At 43.3% G+C, this 18282-nt stretch overlaps 1 protein-coding gene across 6 annotated transcripts in view; it reads left to right on the top strand.

Annotated features, from left to right (window-relative positions):
* The window catches only part of HIVEP2 (HIVEP zinc finger 2), a 136768-nt gene that overhangs the window by 81805 nt on the left and 36681 nt on the right, over positions 1-18282 (top strand). For all 6 annotated transcript variants that reach the window (XM_036380979.2, XM_036380975.2, XM_054514414.1 and 3 more), the window contains one exon: positions 2657-2753. The gene's annotated coding sequence lies outside the window, so the exon portion shown is untranslated. The remainder of the gene's footprint in view (positions 1-2656; positions 2754-18282) is intronic.

Below are 18282 nucleotides of genomic sequence, written 5' to 3'. Positions count from 1 at the left end.
TAGTACTGCCAGGGCAAAACCCTGCTGTCCTTTAATAGGTCTTGGTTTGAAGAATATTTTGCCTCTTTGTAAGCAATGATTAAGTTTCTTAAATACTCAGAAACTGATCCAGCCTGAATTTAACAGATCAGATGCTAGAGTGTTCTTTGAGGAATCATGTTGAAGACAGTGAGGTTACCACAGCAAGAGGGAAGACATTGGATTTATTCCATTTTGCCCTAACTTATTTTAGCTCAGTTTTGAGCTAAAATAAGTTAGGGCAAAATGGAATATAGTCTTCCTCATGGATTTCAATTTAAACCCTCTCCATGAAGCTGGAGCAGCAGAAGTGTGATTTTGTTCTATAAATGACATCTTTCACTTATGGCTTTATTCTCTTTTCTTGAAAGTCTCCTCTGCTTCTGCCAGTATGCCATAGAGAGGATTGAGTATAAATGAGTATAAAAACCCTTGTCTTTAGGTTGCAGATAGGATAAACAAGTTCATAATGCATATTAATTAGAAATAACTGTGCAAGTGTAACCAGCAGAACTAAAACCACTTCAGCCTGTGAAAGTACAAGGAGATCTGCTTTGGGCTGGAAGGTATCCATGCCACACCAGGGGGAAGAGGCTACAATCCAGACCACTCCTTGATCCTACTAAAGGATAGGAGAAGGACTCATGACTTCTTTATTGCTTTACTTTGCTTTTTTGCCTGGGACATTTTTCAGGTCAATTGTAAAAGTAGTGATTGAAATGCTGGCCCTGCTAAGTACAGAGTTTTGCCCTTCTTTGTGGTCTTTCCCAGAGTAGAGCTGTGCCAAGGTTTCACCAACCGATTAAAACCATATTAGGCCCTGTCTGTTCAAAGGTTCAAAAGTGGTTCCTGGCTTCACACCCAGATAATTTCCTAGAAAGCTGTAGATTGGTGTGATAAAGTGCCAGGGGCTGCAGCCAGAGCATGTGTTATTTTATATATGCAGATGCCTGTATAGACTGCTGTTGATATTGCTGGTCAATAACACATTATCATTTACTATTTGTTTTTGTTGCTGGTAGCAAACATTGCAGGGAAAAACAGCATAAGCATGTCCATTTTATTGCCAGCCAGTTCCAGCCCTGTTTTACCTTTCAGCTTTTGGCACCCTGTTTGCACTGGCTCACATCTGTGCTCTGCTAGCAGTAGAAGCACCATGTGTTGCCCACCCCCCAGAGGACAGGTTCCCTGCTGAAGCAGAGGGAAGTTTGCTTTGGCTTCAGGGTATGGTGTGGTCAGGCCACGGGCACAAATCTGCAAGTTAGGTGGGCTAAGTTTGAGATTTTCCTGTCCAAGTCCTCTGACATGCTCCTCTACCATGACGTGTAAGGCCTTGAGGAGCATGTACCTTCTGTTGTGGTGGCCCGATCACCTGAGACAGTAGCCAGCCAGACAGTGCCACAGGCAGGGCAAAAGAGCAGGAGAAGGGGTGACATGAGCTGCACTTCTTGCTGGGACCCTGTGCCCCCCTGGGGTGCTGCCCTGTGCAGGAGCACATCCCCCTGGGATGCTCACACTTGTTGCCTACCTGTCACATTGCCTGGGATCTCACATGTGGGTATTCAGGGATGCAGGGAAGCCTGAAAGAAAGTGCCCTGAGCAAAATACATGCTGTAGTTGTCTGTTCACACCAGTCTTTGCAAAATCAGAACAGCCAGGCCTGTTGGAGTATGTAGTTCACTGAATACAAGATCACCGAAGGTTTGTTGCCTGAGTATTAATAAGGTGGGCATTTCAGTCAGATCTGCTGTGTACAATTTAGATCTGAGTCTCCAGTTCCTGGTGCCTTGTCTGTATGCCCCAGTTAGGGGTATTCAATAACCCACTCCCTGCAAGGTGCAAGCAAAGCAGCCTGTGGCTAACGTGTCTGACACATTAATGAACATATCTCCTGGTGCTCTGTGCCTTGGATGCACATACACTCCTGCACACATGCCTACAGCAGGTCTTTTGTAGGCAGAAAGTGCTTTCTTTGTGATCTTTCCCAGAGTGCCATCACATGTAAGGAGAAATGTAAGGATTATGACTGTTTTTCACACTGTATGCTAATAACTTACTTTCTAAAACAAACTAGCATCATATGGAAAAGGGAATTCCTACAGGTGGTCTCACTTTTTAAGTGCTAAATAGGAAAGAAGCAGGATGAAAGATAATCACATTGCTCTGGTTCAATAACAGGAATGTATTTGCATTTAATTAAAAATTATGTGCTCCTAAGTTGGGATTTGGGCATGATGTTTTCAAAATTGGACAGAAATTAGACAGAAAACTTGGAATGACAAGGCCTAAATGTAAAGATACTACAAAGACAACTCATGGTTTGTGCTTACCCTGCTTTTTGTATATATCATGTTTGAAAATATGTCATTGTATGCACCTACTGGCCTTGTTTGTCTATTGTTTTCACTTTGACATGCATTAGTTGATGTGTATTCTAGCCCACAGCAAGTTGGAAACCACAGGAGAGCTACTGATTGCTGGTGCCACATTGCTCTGAAGGCAGCAAGAAGGACTGTGACAATCTCAAGTTCTTACATGTATTGATGTAGCCAACACCATAAAGTCAGGTTATAAAATCAAACAGCAGGCTGAATTGAGCACAGTCTTTAAAAATCTTTAATATTTATTTTCCAAACAGGTGAAGAGAGAGTCAACGGCCATATTTGCTGGAGTAGTGAACCAAATTGCTTTGACTGGAACCATTACTCACGTGCACCTTTGATGGCAGCAGCCAGGTAGGAGAGTGAAGGAAGGGTGGTTTTGCATGAGCTGAGGGAGCAGGTCTGAGAACACAGTTTTTAATTCTGAAAAGGCTTTATGTGGAAGTCACCCACATTTAACTCCTCATTATGTGTCCTTTTGTTACAAACGAAGCCAGCTTTTGCCGAAATTAGACACATTTCTGTTTTGGGGCAGGTTTTTGTTAACTTGGAAGTGATGTCTTTGCTTTGTCCACATATTTGGTTTTCCACTTTCCCTTCTCCAATGCAATTTTTGTATCAAATATCCAGGGACTCCACTTCTTGAACTAAACAGAAAAGTGTGCTTGTAAAAATACAAGAAGATATGGTGGGTGAGGTTTTTATACATGAAATGTCTGGGGGTGTTTATTTACTTTGTCCTAAAATATAAGGTGATTTATGCTTGACAATCTTGCAATTTTAAGTGCACCATGGACAGTACTGTCCAAGGTTTCATTTTTCCTCTGGGTCTTGAACACTTGGGCATGTAGAAACTGCAGTTATAAAAGTGCTAATGTTGTATGCAATAACACCCAAACTTAAAGTTAGTGGATCCCCAACAGAGATCTTACTGTGGCATCAGATAGTTCAGAAAACAATTTATCTTGTCAAGAAAAAGTCAATTTTCAGCTACTGATTGCAGCACCATGTTTATTAGAGTTGGTAGTCCCAAGATGGTCAGTTTTCATATTCACAGGGTCAAAAACTGTGCCTGTGTGCAGTACACAAAGTTACTTTTCTTGCTATAGGAAACCTGAAGCACTGAGAAGCTCCTCTTCTCTCATCTTCTCTGCACAGGCACATCCTTGATGGTCAAAGAATTGTTAGCCCTTAGAATTTAATAAGACAAGCTTGAAAGAGTGAAAGGTTAAGGAAAGTTTGATCTCATGGAGTTTCTTTTTTTTTTTTTATCCAATATTTATCTTCAGCCATAGAAGCTAGGTGTATAAAGAAGACCCTGAAGATTCTCATGTGATATCATGAGCACTGAAGAAGGTGTTCAAAGAAAATACAGAACATCTTTTGAGATAACCCCACCAGATTTTTCAGGATTATGTAAATAGTGTTACAGTGTTGGACCTATGTTTCATTCTATATATGAATTCAGTGAAAGAAGGGGTTAAATTGAGAAGGGCAATCCCTTGAACTTTTGCTCAACCCTGGAACTGATCCCAAATATTCTGCAGTCCAGAATGGTGCTATATGGGACATCTCTTCTTATGGCTCCCTCTCAGGGTCCCTGCAATGGGAGTCGTGGGTATCTGCGTTGTTCTCTCTCCTCCCTGCAGCCTCTGAGAGCAGCCGAGATGTTTGTGTGCAGCCTGGGATCAGAGTTGGGTGGGCGAGAGGGTGTGAACTGATGGCTGTCAGCAGGGCTGTTACCCCCGCCAGAGGTCCTGTGGAATTTCTGTTTAAAGTTCAGCAGGAAAATAAACTGTCCTCATGCACCCCTGAGCTGTGTTGCCAGTTTGGAAAGCATTAACAGCGTGTGAAATTTATAAGGAGGAGTAATGGAACACTGCTGGAGTATGGAAACCTGGCCATGTCCTGACTCACCAGGCAGGATTTAAGTGGAAAACGGAGAACTTTGGCACACAAGAGTATGGCGGCCATGCTCTGAAATGGGGTTTTAGCATACAGCTTTCAGGTTTTGTAAGCGTGTAACTTAAAGGCACTTGTGTGCATTGGGCCCTTTTTGCTGTGGCTCTTGTACATGAGAACTCTCCCTGGTAATGTGTCAGCCAAATAATAGCACACTTCACTTTTTGATTGGAACAATTAAATTTTAGAATAGATGCTCTCAATTAATGTAGTTCAAACTAGCATTATTGTAACTATGATGATATGTACCACTACCTCGTGTGCTAAGGATATTAAGGCAAGCACTTAATACTGGTAGGGTAGTAAATACGCTGTGTGAGCTAATAAAAGGCTCCCATGAAGAAATGGAACCCTATTACTGCCTATTTTACAGGTGAAAGCTTGCAGTCTGATTCCACCTCTAGGCACAGGGTGGTAGGAAAGGCACATTTTCTCCAGGGACCAGAGCATGCAAGGCTGCCAAACCAGCAGTCTCAGGCATCCTTCAGGGAATGTTTCCTGCAGCTGAGCAAGATTGCAAGCTGTGGTGTGGAGGACTAGCTGCTTTATTTTGGCTAGGAATCCTTTGAAGATACTGGTCCTGCCTGATTCTCTACTGCCTGAAACCTTTTGCTATTTATACCTGGGTAAAGTGAATGCCAAGCGAGCATAGAATACCACTACGCTGGTGCTAAAGGAGCTGTTATCCACTTTGCCCAAATATAAATGACTATGCAAAGGGTGAAGCAAGTTCAAGGTCTCTCTTTTTGTTGTGACATTGCCCCTAGATCCTGCTGCTCATTGCTGACAGCGTGAATAGAGCGAGGCTGAATTTTCCTGTAGGTTTGAGCTCAAGATGTGCAAACTCGGGTAAGTGAGAGCACCCACTTCTGGTCCCGCTAGTATCCAGAGACGCAAAACACGTTTCTTCTTTCCCGTCCCGGAGGCAGCCGAGCAGCGCGGCTGGACAGCAAATCCTTGCGGCAGTTCCCTGACAGCCTGTGCCGGGCTGGGGGGGATGAGACACGGGAAGGCCCAGAGGCGGCAGGAACGGGCACTGCGCTCTGCAGGCTCACAGCTGCGGGGCACGGAAGGCCACGCTGCCGAGGCAGCGGCCCTGGCGGGCGGGGGCGGGCGGGCTGTGCGAGGAGAGGCCGCGCCCGGCGCAGCTGCCGCTGCCAGCCCCGGGCCTCGGGCAGCTGCGGCACCCTGCTCATCACCCTGCTGCCGGCGGCCGGGCCGCGTTTGGCTTCCCTTCATTGCACAGCGTCACCACCGCCAAAAAACCGGAACCAACCTCCAGAGCCATAAAAATCAGCGCTTGCCTAATGAAATCGAACAGCTTCATTCCCCCCCGCCCAACAACGGGTGGCCCGTGCAGCCGCAGCCGGCAGTGCGCTGACATCCCGCCCATTGGAAGGAAGGACACGGTCCTTGAAATGCTCTGGCACCGAGAGCTGCTGCTTTCGAACTAGAGCAGAGACAGATAAGGATATTGTGAAGGAGAAGTTTGGCGTTGCCTGTTATTGAAACTGAATCCTTAAAGAACCTGCGTACTTTTGGCAGTATTTCGTATCTCGTAAATAGAACCCATATATATTCATGCGTATTTTAAGCAGAATATAGTGTACTGCAATTTCTGCCATCTAAGCAGATATCTTGGTAGAGTAATTTAAAAACATAGCTGGGGTGGTTTTTTTTTTGTTTTTTTTTGTTTTTTTTTTTCGTAGCTAGCACTGCACCAATTAAATAGCAAGGCCAGCATTCTGTGTTAGGCAGGCATCCTGGCCCAGGGGCTCCCAGGTGTACATATACCTGCTGAAGGCAATGCAGGAGCTCAGGAGTTGACCCAGCACAGGGTGGGTCACATCAGTGGCTGCTCTGCCTGAGCAGAGCTGTGTGGGGATGGTGTGCTGCAATGCACACTGCTGTGCAAGAGATACTTTTAAAAAGCAAGACGTGCAAATGGATTCTTTATAAGACCTAGATAAACCTCTATATGTTTCATTTCTTTATAATCCTGCAAGTATCCTGCTTTTTGCTAGGGGATCATAACAGCATGAACACTCGAATCACTGAACCTCCCCACTTGATGGCATTAATTTTATTTAACTTCCAAGATGTGTATATACCTATTTGCATCTATATTTCCCTCTGTCTAAAAATACCGTAAGGTTATAGATTTGAGGCTTGCAGCTTCAATTAAGACATGGTGTGAACAACTGCAATGTTAAATCTGCCAGTGACATATATGCAGAATTATTGTTACATACCATGCTATAGTAACCCTAAATAATTTCAAAGTACAAGCAGGATTCTGTACTACAATGTCAATCTTTAAAAGTAATCCTATGAACCTGGCTGTGTTCTAAACAAAATTTGAAGAATTTTAGATTTTTGAAAAGTCCAATGCCCTGTGCAAATCCATGTGAGTGGAGTCTCTTGCTCACTGACACTTTGCTAAAAAGTTCTGAGACTGCAAAGTTTCAGACAGTTGGGAAGCTCAGATCCACCCTAGCAGTTACCTCCAGATGGCTGCACTTTCATCTGGTACTAAGCCTTCTATCATCTCAGAGTTTGCATGTTTGGGATGGTGATGTGTACTGTTCCACTTGTTTTTGCCAGAAAATGTACAGGGCATTGTATGATAAGTTTTGACACATGGTATAGCTCAAAAAGGAGGTGAGAGAGAAGGGACAAGGAAAAGAGAAGGACAGGAAAAGAAAGGAATAAGAAAATGCAGCAAGAGAAGTTTATGTCAGTGTAATGAATTCAGCCTGACTGGCAAATACAATCTGACTGCAAATTGTGAATTTCATTGAATTTGATCCAAGAAAGACACAGCTGAGCAATCTGCAGGAAGCAATCTTTTCCTAGAAGTATGCCGCTCCAAACTGTACAAATTCTTCCACTGGTCGTAAAATGTCTGTCTGCCACTGAACCTGTGCAATCAGATACTTTTGAAGAGAAAGTATTGTAATGAAACAGTCAACTGAAGAATAGCAAAAAATATCACTAAATGTAGAGTTTTGAAAGAAGAAAACCTATATAATTTGAAGTTGGCCAATGAAGCATTAGTGATAAGGACAGTTAATCATTCTAGTGCAGCTGTTTCCTGACATTTCTGCAAAATGTTGTGGAAAAATTAATGAAGGTTTGTTCAGTAATGGTTTCGAGCTTGGCTAGTGGAAAATATGACAGTATTTCCATCGTCAATTAAGAACAAGCAAGGCCCTTTTTTTTTCCGTAGGGGAAGTGGTATGCAGTTTGTACTGCACAGGAAACTGTAGACTTGAGAGCAGCTGTGTGATAGTAGCAGGTATGCAGAGAATATGGAGAAGGGCCCGGGCCCTCTTCTCTTATCACATGTGCTTCAGTGTAGTAGAAGTAGCTCTGTTACATACTGGAAATACAGGATACTTACGCTATCTACCATGTGGGGTATTCCTTTGAGTGTCTGGCTCTGAAAATAAATGCCCTTCTTGTCACTTCAGTAACAAAGCTTGCATTAATAAGGCTTTCATTACAATTTTATTACTGTGACATCAGAAAAGACTAATTCCTTCAGGTGGAGAGACACAGGATTTTTTTGCCCATCTCTGAAATTCACGTTACTTGCCATTCGACCTCGGGGTGTCTGGTTGTCATAGCCGTGCAGCAGGCCTTGCATGCTCACCATGCATGCCGCTCACCAGCGGGCCTTGGTGAGCACATCTGGGTGCTGTGCTGCATGGGTGAGGAGCAGCAGTGCAGCTGGAGGGGAACCTGCTGGCTTGTGTGCAGTACGGACTTGGGCTGTGTGTGCCAGCTCGGTGTCATGCGTGTGTATGTGGTGCTGCAGATAGCCAAGAAAGCATGTGGAAACACGAGCATGGCCAGAGGGTGCATTCCTGTTGCAGATCAGCATAGCTGAAAGTCACTGTAGCAGCTGGGCAGTGGCCTTTGTCCACTCCTTCACCTTGTGGCCTGCAGCACCTGGCAGGCAGCCAGCTGCCAAAATCCTACTCCAATGGCACCTTGGGGTTCCTGCTCCTGCCAAAGCTCAACTGTGCTTGAGCTCCTCCAGCCCAACTCAGTTTGGGGTATGCTGGATCCTCTCTGCGCTTGAATAGGCTGTATGGGGCAGAAGGTGATTGGGAAAGAGACAGTTTCATTCATGAGCATAAATTACGAAGACTGGTCCCGTACAGCCAGTAGAGTAAACTTTTTTACTCAAGGGGTTCTAAATTTTATTTTGTGTGAAAAATGCATTAGTGTGAAATGTCCAGGTCTGGTACAGAAACACTGTAAATCACTGCAAACGTTTAGGTGAATGATTGAGGTGCTCAGTACCTTTCTAGTACCTTTCTGGACTGTGAGGTTTTGTACATGCCTGCCTCCTGTAATAGCTTTTTTCTTCCTCTGACTTTCTGAGATACTTTGAGCCCTGCCATAAATATGATTTCTAGCCTGTTTACACGGTATGATGATTCATGCTAAAGTGGTGGATAGAAGATGCATTATAATGAATGGTTTATGCTTTCCTAATATCATTCTGTAAAGGTGACACTTATTCAATGCTCCACTGCAAATTTAGAAGACCCTTAGCAAGCTTGCTAAAAATGTTTGTCTTGCTCTCTGTAATGTTAGCTGTAGGGTGTATAGCTCTTATTGACAGGTTTAAGCCAGTGTAAAACAGTTAATAATGACAGACTTGTATCCATGATTTGTGACCGTTCACATAAGCACATAAAAGTCAGCACCAAGTTCTCTCTTGCTGATGCAGTCCACTGTGAGAAGCTTCATTTTAGATTCTCCCAAGCCTGCAATCCCTAGTGCAGGTAAACCTGTGGCTGGAGTCAGTGACAGGTTTACCAGTATCAGAGTTATCAGAGCATTAAAGACAGCTCCTATAAGAGCCTCTAGTTAGTCTTGATTTGGGACGTTAAAAGGTTAGTCCTGCAAGCATCCCGTCAGTAACTATGTGCCTGCTGCCACTGCACTCAGTATACTCTCATGCCTGCAGTGAGACTGCTTGTGTGCTGCAGGGTGTGCTCAGGAGTAAGGGAAAAATGAGGGCTTTGCTTTTGCAGTTTATCTGATGTGGGAAATCTGAGGGTGCTGGGTCAAACATGAGCTGCTTTTAAACTTCTCAGCATGAGGGCTGTGCCTGCAGCTGCTTAGGAATTTCCCATAAAAACAATTTGTCAATTGAAAGCGGAATTTCCAGAAGAACAAGTTTTCCACTGGAAAATTTCCATATTGCTATTTTTATTTTTTTGTTTTCCCATGGAAATCTCCGAATTAAATACTTCCCTTTAAGTCACTTTACTCCATGAAGAAGACCTTTGTTTAGCTGATCTGAGCTAAAATGGTTTCAGTTGCCGTTAAGTTGCCTGTTATGTTTCTCATCTCATTATGAATGGCAGTACAAAAATTTTATGCTTAAGAAGTTCCTGTGGGCAGATCACCTTGACAGTCTTCATGTCCCACACTGGGTTGTAGTCACTTGTGTGAAAAAGTCTACTCACTACTGAAAAAACAATGTCAAAGTGAAACAAATTCTAAAATAGAGGCCCCAAACCCTGGGAAACCAGAGGAGCCTCATTCATTTATGAGCCTATATCTTTGCCTATATCATCATCAGTTTCCCAAAATTTTGAGTATATTATACTGGTTATTTAATATGTCTCTGGGGGTTGTAAAACTCTTGGACTCCATTTGAGATTACTGGGGAATAAAAAGTATGTTTAAGTGATAGTAAAATTGACTAAGATCACACAATCAAGATTAAGGACTTCCACTTGTCTTGTTTTAATTCCTTACCTGGTAGCCCCTACTGAGGGCATCTGGGTAATGGCCGAGACATTACTGGAGGTGACTGGATGCCTGGTGCTGAGCATATGGGAAAGGAGAAGAATGCTGCTGACACCAAGGTGTTCATCATAACACACAGTGACCTCTTATGGATGAATATTAAAAAAGAATGAATACCACTTTTACTTTTTAAACTAATGGTTTGAATATTTGTACCAATATTTGTAGTAGGTGCTGGGTTCTCTTATGGTACTGTGTCCCCAGATTTCTGTGAATCTTTTTTCTGTCTTGCTGTCTCTCATCCATTCTTCATTCTGTTCTCGTGACACATGGAGCAAGTTCTAGTCACAGCACTAAAACTTTGGTTATATTGCATGGCAGCCGGCTGGCAGTTTTGTGATCGTGACCAGTGGCACGCACAGAGCACTAGCCCCTGTTGTCCCCAAGGGAAAAGTCCCCCAGGAGGAAATGGGCTGTACCAGAAAGTGCTCCGTGTGACAGCCATTGCACCAGAGGAAGCTCGCTATCTACATGAGCCTGAAGGCAGGTGCAGATTTTTTCACCTGGTGCACACAGGAAACAGCATGGCTGATGTCTGACTTTCCTTTAGGCAGCCTCCCCTGGGCTTCTCAGAAACACAAGGGAGTTGTGGTTAAATATTATAGTCTAACCTTTTACTTGCTCACAGACTGAACAGGAGCTAAGTAACTTTATGCTATCAGCTCCATTTTAGGTATCTCTTCCACTGGATGAAGGGCAGTTGACTCTCAATCATATCTTCCAAATGAACGACTTGGAGTGAAATCCTGGGCTGTCTTTACCTGCAGGAAAGCATGGTGCAAGCACACATCTAAAGCATCCTTCTCTGTCCCTTTTTCTGCCCCTTTCATAGGATTCTCTTGAGTTCCTTACTCTGTCACTGGTTTGTTTAGACCCTCATAATTTTGCTGGGTAGCCTGAATTAGATTTCTAAATGCTGACTGTTGGATCTAAACCTTCTTCCTTCTGGGAGGATAGGACTGACAGCTTATGGAGATCTTGTTTGACTGTGAAATCAGGAAAGGTTTTTGAGAGCTGCCTTAGTCATTTATTCTGCCAGCATCCCCATTCTTGCCAGATGGTGCTGGGAACCCTCTCAGTCCCAAACCCTTCTGCTTCCCCATTGCTTAGCTTCCCCAGTGGTGCTGAAGACAAAGGAGACCAATCTGAATAGAAGGAAGAAGGGACACATAAGGACTGGTCATTAATTATTTGTTTAAATATGTCAACAGTTGCCTTTAGGTGATACCAACATAAGTTGCTGGCATTCAAGGAAACACCAAATAGGACTTCTGTGCTAACAGCAAAGACTTAATTGTACCGCAAGCTGAACACAGTTTCAAAGAACACAAATATATCACCATCATTTCTACCTGTGTGTTGTTCTTTGGGAAAAACAATAAAGCCCACTTCACTTGTAGTCCCCTGTACTAAAAAGGAAGGTTTTCCTCAAGTATAATTGAAACTGGAGTTTTCATTCACCGGTTAGAATTTGAAGATTAACTGAAGGAATGATCACAGCAATTATTCACACTGTTTGGCAAGAAAGAAAAACAATTGGCAAAATCTACATTTGTGACAATGGTTGCATTGCAAAGGCCTTAGTTCTAAATATAAGATAGGCAGAAATTGTTCTGTTTAGTGTGTCCTAAAATTATCCAGCACAGAAATACTTTAAGGAAGTGTAAAAATGAATTCTCAATTTCTCAAAAGGCAGCTTAAAGGGGAAGGCATGCTGATGTGGAAGTATTGAATAAATGCCATCTCAGTAACAATTTTACCAAATGTAGGGAAGAGTCTTACACGTCATGTCCTTGTTATAAGATTCATGGAGAAAATACTCCCACTCAGATAGAAATTGATTGTAAACAGCTCTCTTGCTGTTAGAGTGGATGTACTTTTGAAGATGCAGTGGCTCTTAGAAGGAAAAGAGCATGTTGTGCAATAATCTGACCTTACGTTGCATAGACACTTCCAGTTTTGGAATGTGAAATGTCTGAAACTGGGAGTGGGCGGACAAGAGGTGGAGCCAGTCAGGAGCCTGGGTGGCTGCGTTTCTGAGAAACTCTCTTCTGCTGGTGAGTACTGCTAATTCGCCAAGCGCACGCCTAAAGCCCTGAATAGTTCTCAGTTGAACCACTAAACAATATCAAGTTTCAAATGGACATGGAGCTATAGGGTGATATTTTGGAAGTTAATTGTATGAAACCTCATTGAAAACAAGGCTGAATTCTTTCAGACCTGAAACCACAGCCTCCCAAAATGCGTCAGATGCTGCAGCGAGGTCAGCTTCCCTCCCCCCCTACCTGTGAGTCAGGACAATTCTATTATAGGAAGTTTTTATTGGAGGCTCTCGATGGAGAGGTAGACAACATGCAGATGGTGAGGACACACTGGGGACAGAGTTTGGATTCTGTGCCTGCATAAGTGGTGACCAACAGGCGACCAACAGGTCAGAAGAGCATTTTTTCTGGAGAGCACTGGGATACTGAGGAAAGAATAATATTTGAGCAAGAGGTAGGTTTCAGTGATTTCACCTTCTGTCTAATTAAAACCTGGATTCGGAGTCCACTCAAGCTAGCATTGTATCGATTTCTCAAGGGGGACAAAGGCTAAGTCTCTTGTAGGCTTAATGCCCTCAGTGCTTGTCCGCAGTTCCTTCCATATCTACTTTAGCTGAAAATCACAGGAAGAAAATTTTAGAGTAGTTCAGTTCACTGTAGAAAGAAAAAGAAAACCAAGGAGGAAACAGAATGCATTTGACAGGTGGGAATTTCAGAGGTGTTATCTTGATTTTCAGTCAAAGCAGACACTTTTTTAAATAGAAACTTCCTGTGGGGTAGTCATCCGCTTACTCTTTCCTTTTCTATAAATCCAGACCTGCTTATGGGTGGATCAACACCACTGGGACTTAAAAATATCTGTGAGCAATGCTGCCCCATTTATATTAGCAGGCCTATAACTTTTTCTTTGTTTGTTATTGCTGTTATTACCTGGACTGCTCTAGCAGAGTGTTAGCATAGATGAAATTCCTGCAACAAGCAGTATTTTGACAACTTGAAGCTGTCGTTTTAGATGTGCTCTTCTTTCAATGCTGGCAGATTCTCTGTGCTTCCTGGACTCACTGCTACTGGAGAAGAAGTATCTTACAGCAGTCTGTGATTAAAAAGATACCTCTAGAAATAATTTACTCTATGAGGACTTTTTTATTATTTCTATGTGAAATTGCTAGCAGCAGGTAAGAGATCCTGGAAAACAGCTGTAGCTATTTAATTCATAACCTGTCAGAAAAGAAGGTTTTAGTTTCCACTCCTGATGAGCAACTTGAGTGAAAAGCAGAGCATGCAAAGAGCTGACCTACCTAAGCCCTCAGCACAATGGGTAGTTCTGCATTTGAGTGATTTTCCTGAGAGCACCCCATGTGGAGTCTTCTCCTTTATTGGAGGTTTGTGTTGTCCTGGTTTGATCCACTTCTCAATTCATTGGTGGAATATTTCTAATAACTTTCCCACAAGCTGATTCAGACTGCATAAAAGGGGGAAAAAATGCACATCCAAAGATTTGAATCCATGGGTGGTGCATTTTATAAGCAAGTTCATTGATGCTTTGTTCCTAGAGATGTAAACTACCTTTTCTTTAAAAAATGAAAACAACTGGATGCACTTCTGGTGTCCTTCTGACTGCCAAGCATTCATTAGTAACCATTCAGGGAAATGGACCTCTATGCAGATGTGTCTGAGCCTGTATGTGGACCTATTCACATGTGGAGTTTGAGTTGGAGAAAATGAGATGCTCTTAAAAGACTTGCTGAGGCAGTTATCTGCCTGAGATTATGTTTGTGTTTTTCATCCAGCAGGTTTTAAGTCTAAAGATGGTTGTGATGGAAAAAGCATAACGCAAGGCCGTGGTTTATCTGAGTTTCTTGGTGAGGAGGGGTAGACAGGCAAATTTAAGCAGAGCAGTGTGGTCTCCCAAAAGGCAGAGAATGATCCTGAACATTTTGATGGCACTAGTTGCCACTAGCTGTTTCCCCTTTAGTGTGATTTAGCAAATTATTTCCCTGTTGGATAAGATGGAAGTAAGCTTCCTTTGCCGTCTGCCCGATTGCCTGCTGTCCAAATCTGCTTTGACCAGTAAGCAGAAAATGTGAGTGCCTTTGACCTCCACTGGCCTTTTTCCTGGCCTTCCTCTGCCCTTTGCTCTTTCTGGCAAGGTCCTGTTGCAGTTAGACCTCAGGATAGCAGCCTAAGTGCCAGCATCTTCCAGCTGTCATGTGAAACTGCAACTTGGCTCACGTCAGTTCTTTTCTTTCTGTAAGCAGCATATATGGAATATAAAAGTTCATATCCTATCTTATTATTAGATTTGACATCCTTGAACAGATCAAGGAGAAAAATAAATTGTTACCCTGAAGAAAGTTGTGAAGAAAAATATCAGAGTGTTGGCTTTTTGCTTTTAAGTTTTCCTGATCAGAACTCAGAGGCTGAGTTTTGGATCAAACAGCTGTAGCGATTTTGCAATCAAAAACTCCCAGCTTGTGAAGATGCAAAGAGCAGCTCCTCCAGCTTGCTCTAATGAACCAGCAGCTCTTTGTTGATTCTAGCCAAGCAATTAGGCTCCCTGTTATGCAGTTGCATCTGAGCAATTTGGTTTATTTTACTCAAGGAGACCTCACCAATCCACAATTAAAGTCGCATTTTCATCTCTCACTTAGGGGTTGAGAAAACGCTTTTGAAGGTCTTTGTTCCTCTGATGAGCTTGGGAGAGGAACAAAATCAAACAAGGTTTTTTTGTGGCAGGAGTTGGGTCGTGACTGAGACAGTTGGCTACTTCATTATAGCAAACACGTAGGTGGCCTTTCTCATGCTTTGAGATGCAAGAGGGGAGCTCTGTCTTGACTGACATCTTTGAGGGGAGTGGAGTCAATCCTTTGCAGAAGGAGGGTCAGGTCAGCTGTGCCATATGCAGCACACACTGACAGTGAGCTCTTTCCTCTCAGCTGCTTTGAAGTTACAGTCTCTATCTTTTTGGCAGGATCAGATCCAAGTGGTGAGATGGCCCTGAGTCCGGGCAACTTAAAATGTCTGTAATTCTTTGCACCTGTTTGATTGTGGTATTTATAGCTCATTTTTACTGGTGCTTTCTTTTCAGTGTAACAGTTACCAGCAGACTTCCTTGCTGGTACTGGATCCACTCAGAAGGAAAGACTGGATGTAATTTGGAGGATCATTAGGGTGAGATCAGCTCTTGAAACCTGAGTCGAGTTAATGATGAAACCTGAGTTTTGTTAATAATACATTGTAATTATTACTCCCAGCAAGGTAGATACCTCATATTTCTCATCGTTTTAGCTTGAGGATCCTAATTACTGTGATATTGCTTGGGTCTACAGGAGGAAGATACCTGGTCTCCACCACCAGATTTCACTTGAGCTTTCCCAGGTAGAGCAATGTGTCTGCAGATGTTGGTGCGTTACACAAGCTGGGGTGCAGAAGGGCCAAGAGGAGGATACATGATCAATAGATGAAACAGTAGAACGTTAATAATAAAAGACACCTAATTGGATGTGCCCTTTTGCCCAGCAACAAGGACATATGTCAGTGCACAGAAGGCACCAGGCTCATGGCAACCTGCTCCCACCTCCTACAGGTCTTCCTGAGGACAAAATTGCATTATGAGCCGAGCCACTTGCCTGCTGCAATTGACAATAAAGCCAATTAATCCTAAGCCTTTGTAGACTGCATCTAGGCTTGCACCTCTGAGATGCTGGGCCAGATCTGAGAGGTGACATAAATCATGGTGTGCCTTATGTGTTGGTGAGTGGGAGGGGAGTGCACACTGGGGAAAATGACACCGTGCAGGGGCGGGAGGGAGAAGGCTGTGGCAGGAAAAGCAACCTGCAGCAGGATGTAGGATGATGTGAGATAGTGCAGGCTCTACTTAATGCTGTATTTCCTTACTGCCTCCCATAGCTCCTATTGCAGCCTCCCCTGCTGTCCTTGCTGGTGCCCAGTGCCTCCATTTGCCCATGGTGTGCTTTAACCTCCTGTAGGCTTTTATTTTGTGGGAAATGTCATTGAGGAACTACTGTCCCATCTGAAGTGCAGGACACCACTATATCCAGTCTCCCACCCCACCTGTGCCATCTGTTTGTGAAGGTGTGAGTTAGGGACTTACTTTAGAGCAAGGTAAAATGGCCTTAAGTTGCACCAGGGGAGGTTTAGTTTGGGTATTAGGAAAACTTCCTTCATAGCACTGGAACAGGCTGCTTTAATAGGGCAGTGGTGGAGTCACCATTCCTGGAAGTATTTAAAGTCTTGTGGATGTGGCACTTAGGGACATGGTTTAGTGGTGGACTTAACAGTGTTAAGTTAATGGTTGGGCTTAATGATATTAACAGTCTTTTCTAATCTAAATGATTCCATGATTCTACATTTGGGACAAGAAGGTTCCAGCACCCATAGTTTAAACACTGGCCAAAGGAGAAAGCCTATGGCAGGAACTTACCAAAAAAGAAGATTTCTTTCCCTGATTTTGGAATTTCAGTCTATTCTACAGAATTTTAGAAAATACAATGTAATAGTAAATGTTATGTTTCCTTAATACACTTTTCTGTGGTTTTCCTAGTATAATCTTCTCCTTCATATGTTTCTTTAATTAGGTGCAATCTTAAAAGGACAGGTAATATATTACTGTTGCTTAGACAGAATTTCTGTTCCAAATGTGAGTGGGGAGCTATGCTGAAGGTTTTGTACTTTATAACTTAAGATCCCCAAAGTGATTGAGAATATGTGGTCCTGTTTCCTATTAACTTTATGGAAATATACATCCAGAACATGGTCTTCAGTATTTAAGCCTACTAATAATTATTTTTGCATCTATATTTCCTCTAATATAATATCATCTATTCTTCATTTCAGATGAAAATTAAATTGTCTGAAGAATAGTATCATCAACTGATTTGTCTTACATCATCATGTTTATCTATTCTAGTGAAAAAATCGGTGATTATTAAATTTACTGCTAAGGCAAAGAATGAAAAGACAAAACTATGATGCTGCACAAAGAGTGCTCTTGCATCAGTGGGAATTAATCACAGCATATCAAGAAAAGAACACAGTCTCAATTTCCCACTGTAGTTAATGTTAAAAATTTAATCTTATTAACTTCAATTACATTTTGTTTAATGTTTAAATCAGAGGAAAATAAAAATTCTAATTTCAGAATAATCATTTGGATTGGATCTTGCATGTGAAGTTGGCAATATGTTACAGTGGGCTTTTTTTTTTCTGTTGTAAATGAGAGAAAAAGTCTGGTAAAACGTGTGTGTTTTTGTTTAGCCTAGTAGAAGTGATGGGCGGTATTTTGAGGCACACAGGAAGGCTGCATAATAATGAAACAAACCCCTCTTGTGCGCGTCAGCCAAACGAGTCATGATATCAAGTAGAAAAAGCAAAATTGTGGGAGAGACCATTTCTTTGCACAGCTCATGAAGAGCACTAGTCAGCACTAGGAATTTGGCATGAGTGTTGCTCCAGTAGTGGTATTCCAGTCACAGGCTTTAAATAGTTGCAGATGTTCTGAGGGGGACTGGGGGGATTGTCCCTGCCTTCCTCTTGGGGAGCAGGGAGCGAAGCGCATGGCCTGCAGGAGCACGGAGTTTCCCTGGAAGGAGACTTGGCTGAACACCTCTGAACACCTCAGCTGAGTGTAGCTGTGGCTCGTCCTGTTGCAGTCAAACCCACGGGAGGCTCGAGGCTGCTGCCAGGAGGAGCAGTGGGATGGTTCCTGTGGCAGCCCAAGCAAGGCTGGCCGGCACTGGCAGTGGGCCAAGCCCTCCTGTTCTCGGCCAAGGGGTCACCCTTTGGCTGCACCTGAAATGGCAGCATCTGATGTCTCCCTTCCTGGCAGGTCCTTGGTGCCAGGGAGGGGCTGTGCACCAGCCCAGGGCAGGTGTGGCATGCAGGACCAGGCTGTGAGAGAGCCGCTGTGTCCCGCAGCTGGAGGCCGGGCACGGCCACGCTCCAGGGTGTGGGACCTGCCCCTGCCTTCACCTCCTGCTGCTCCCCAGTTTGCTGGTGCAGCTCTGGTTTTGCCTCTTAATCTA

This window comes from Molothrus ater, chromosome 3, assembly GCF_012460135.2.
Source record: "Molothrus ater isolate BHLD 08-10-18 breed brown headed cowbird chromosome 3, BPBGC_Mater_1.1, whole genome shotgun sequence".
Classification (NCBI taxonomy): Eukaryota; Metazoa; Chordata; class Aves; order Passeriformes; family Icteridae; genus Molothrus; species Molothrus ater.
Note: the sequence above shows the minus strand (reverse complement) of the source record. Positions and strands in the feature narration are given on the sequence as shown.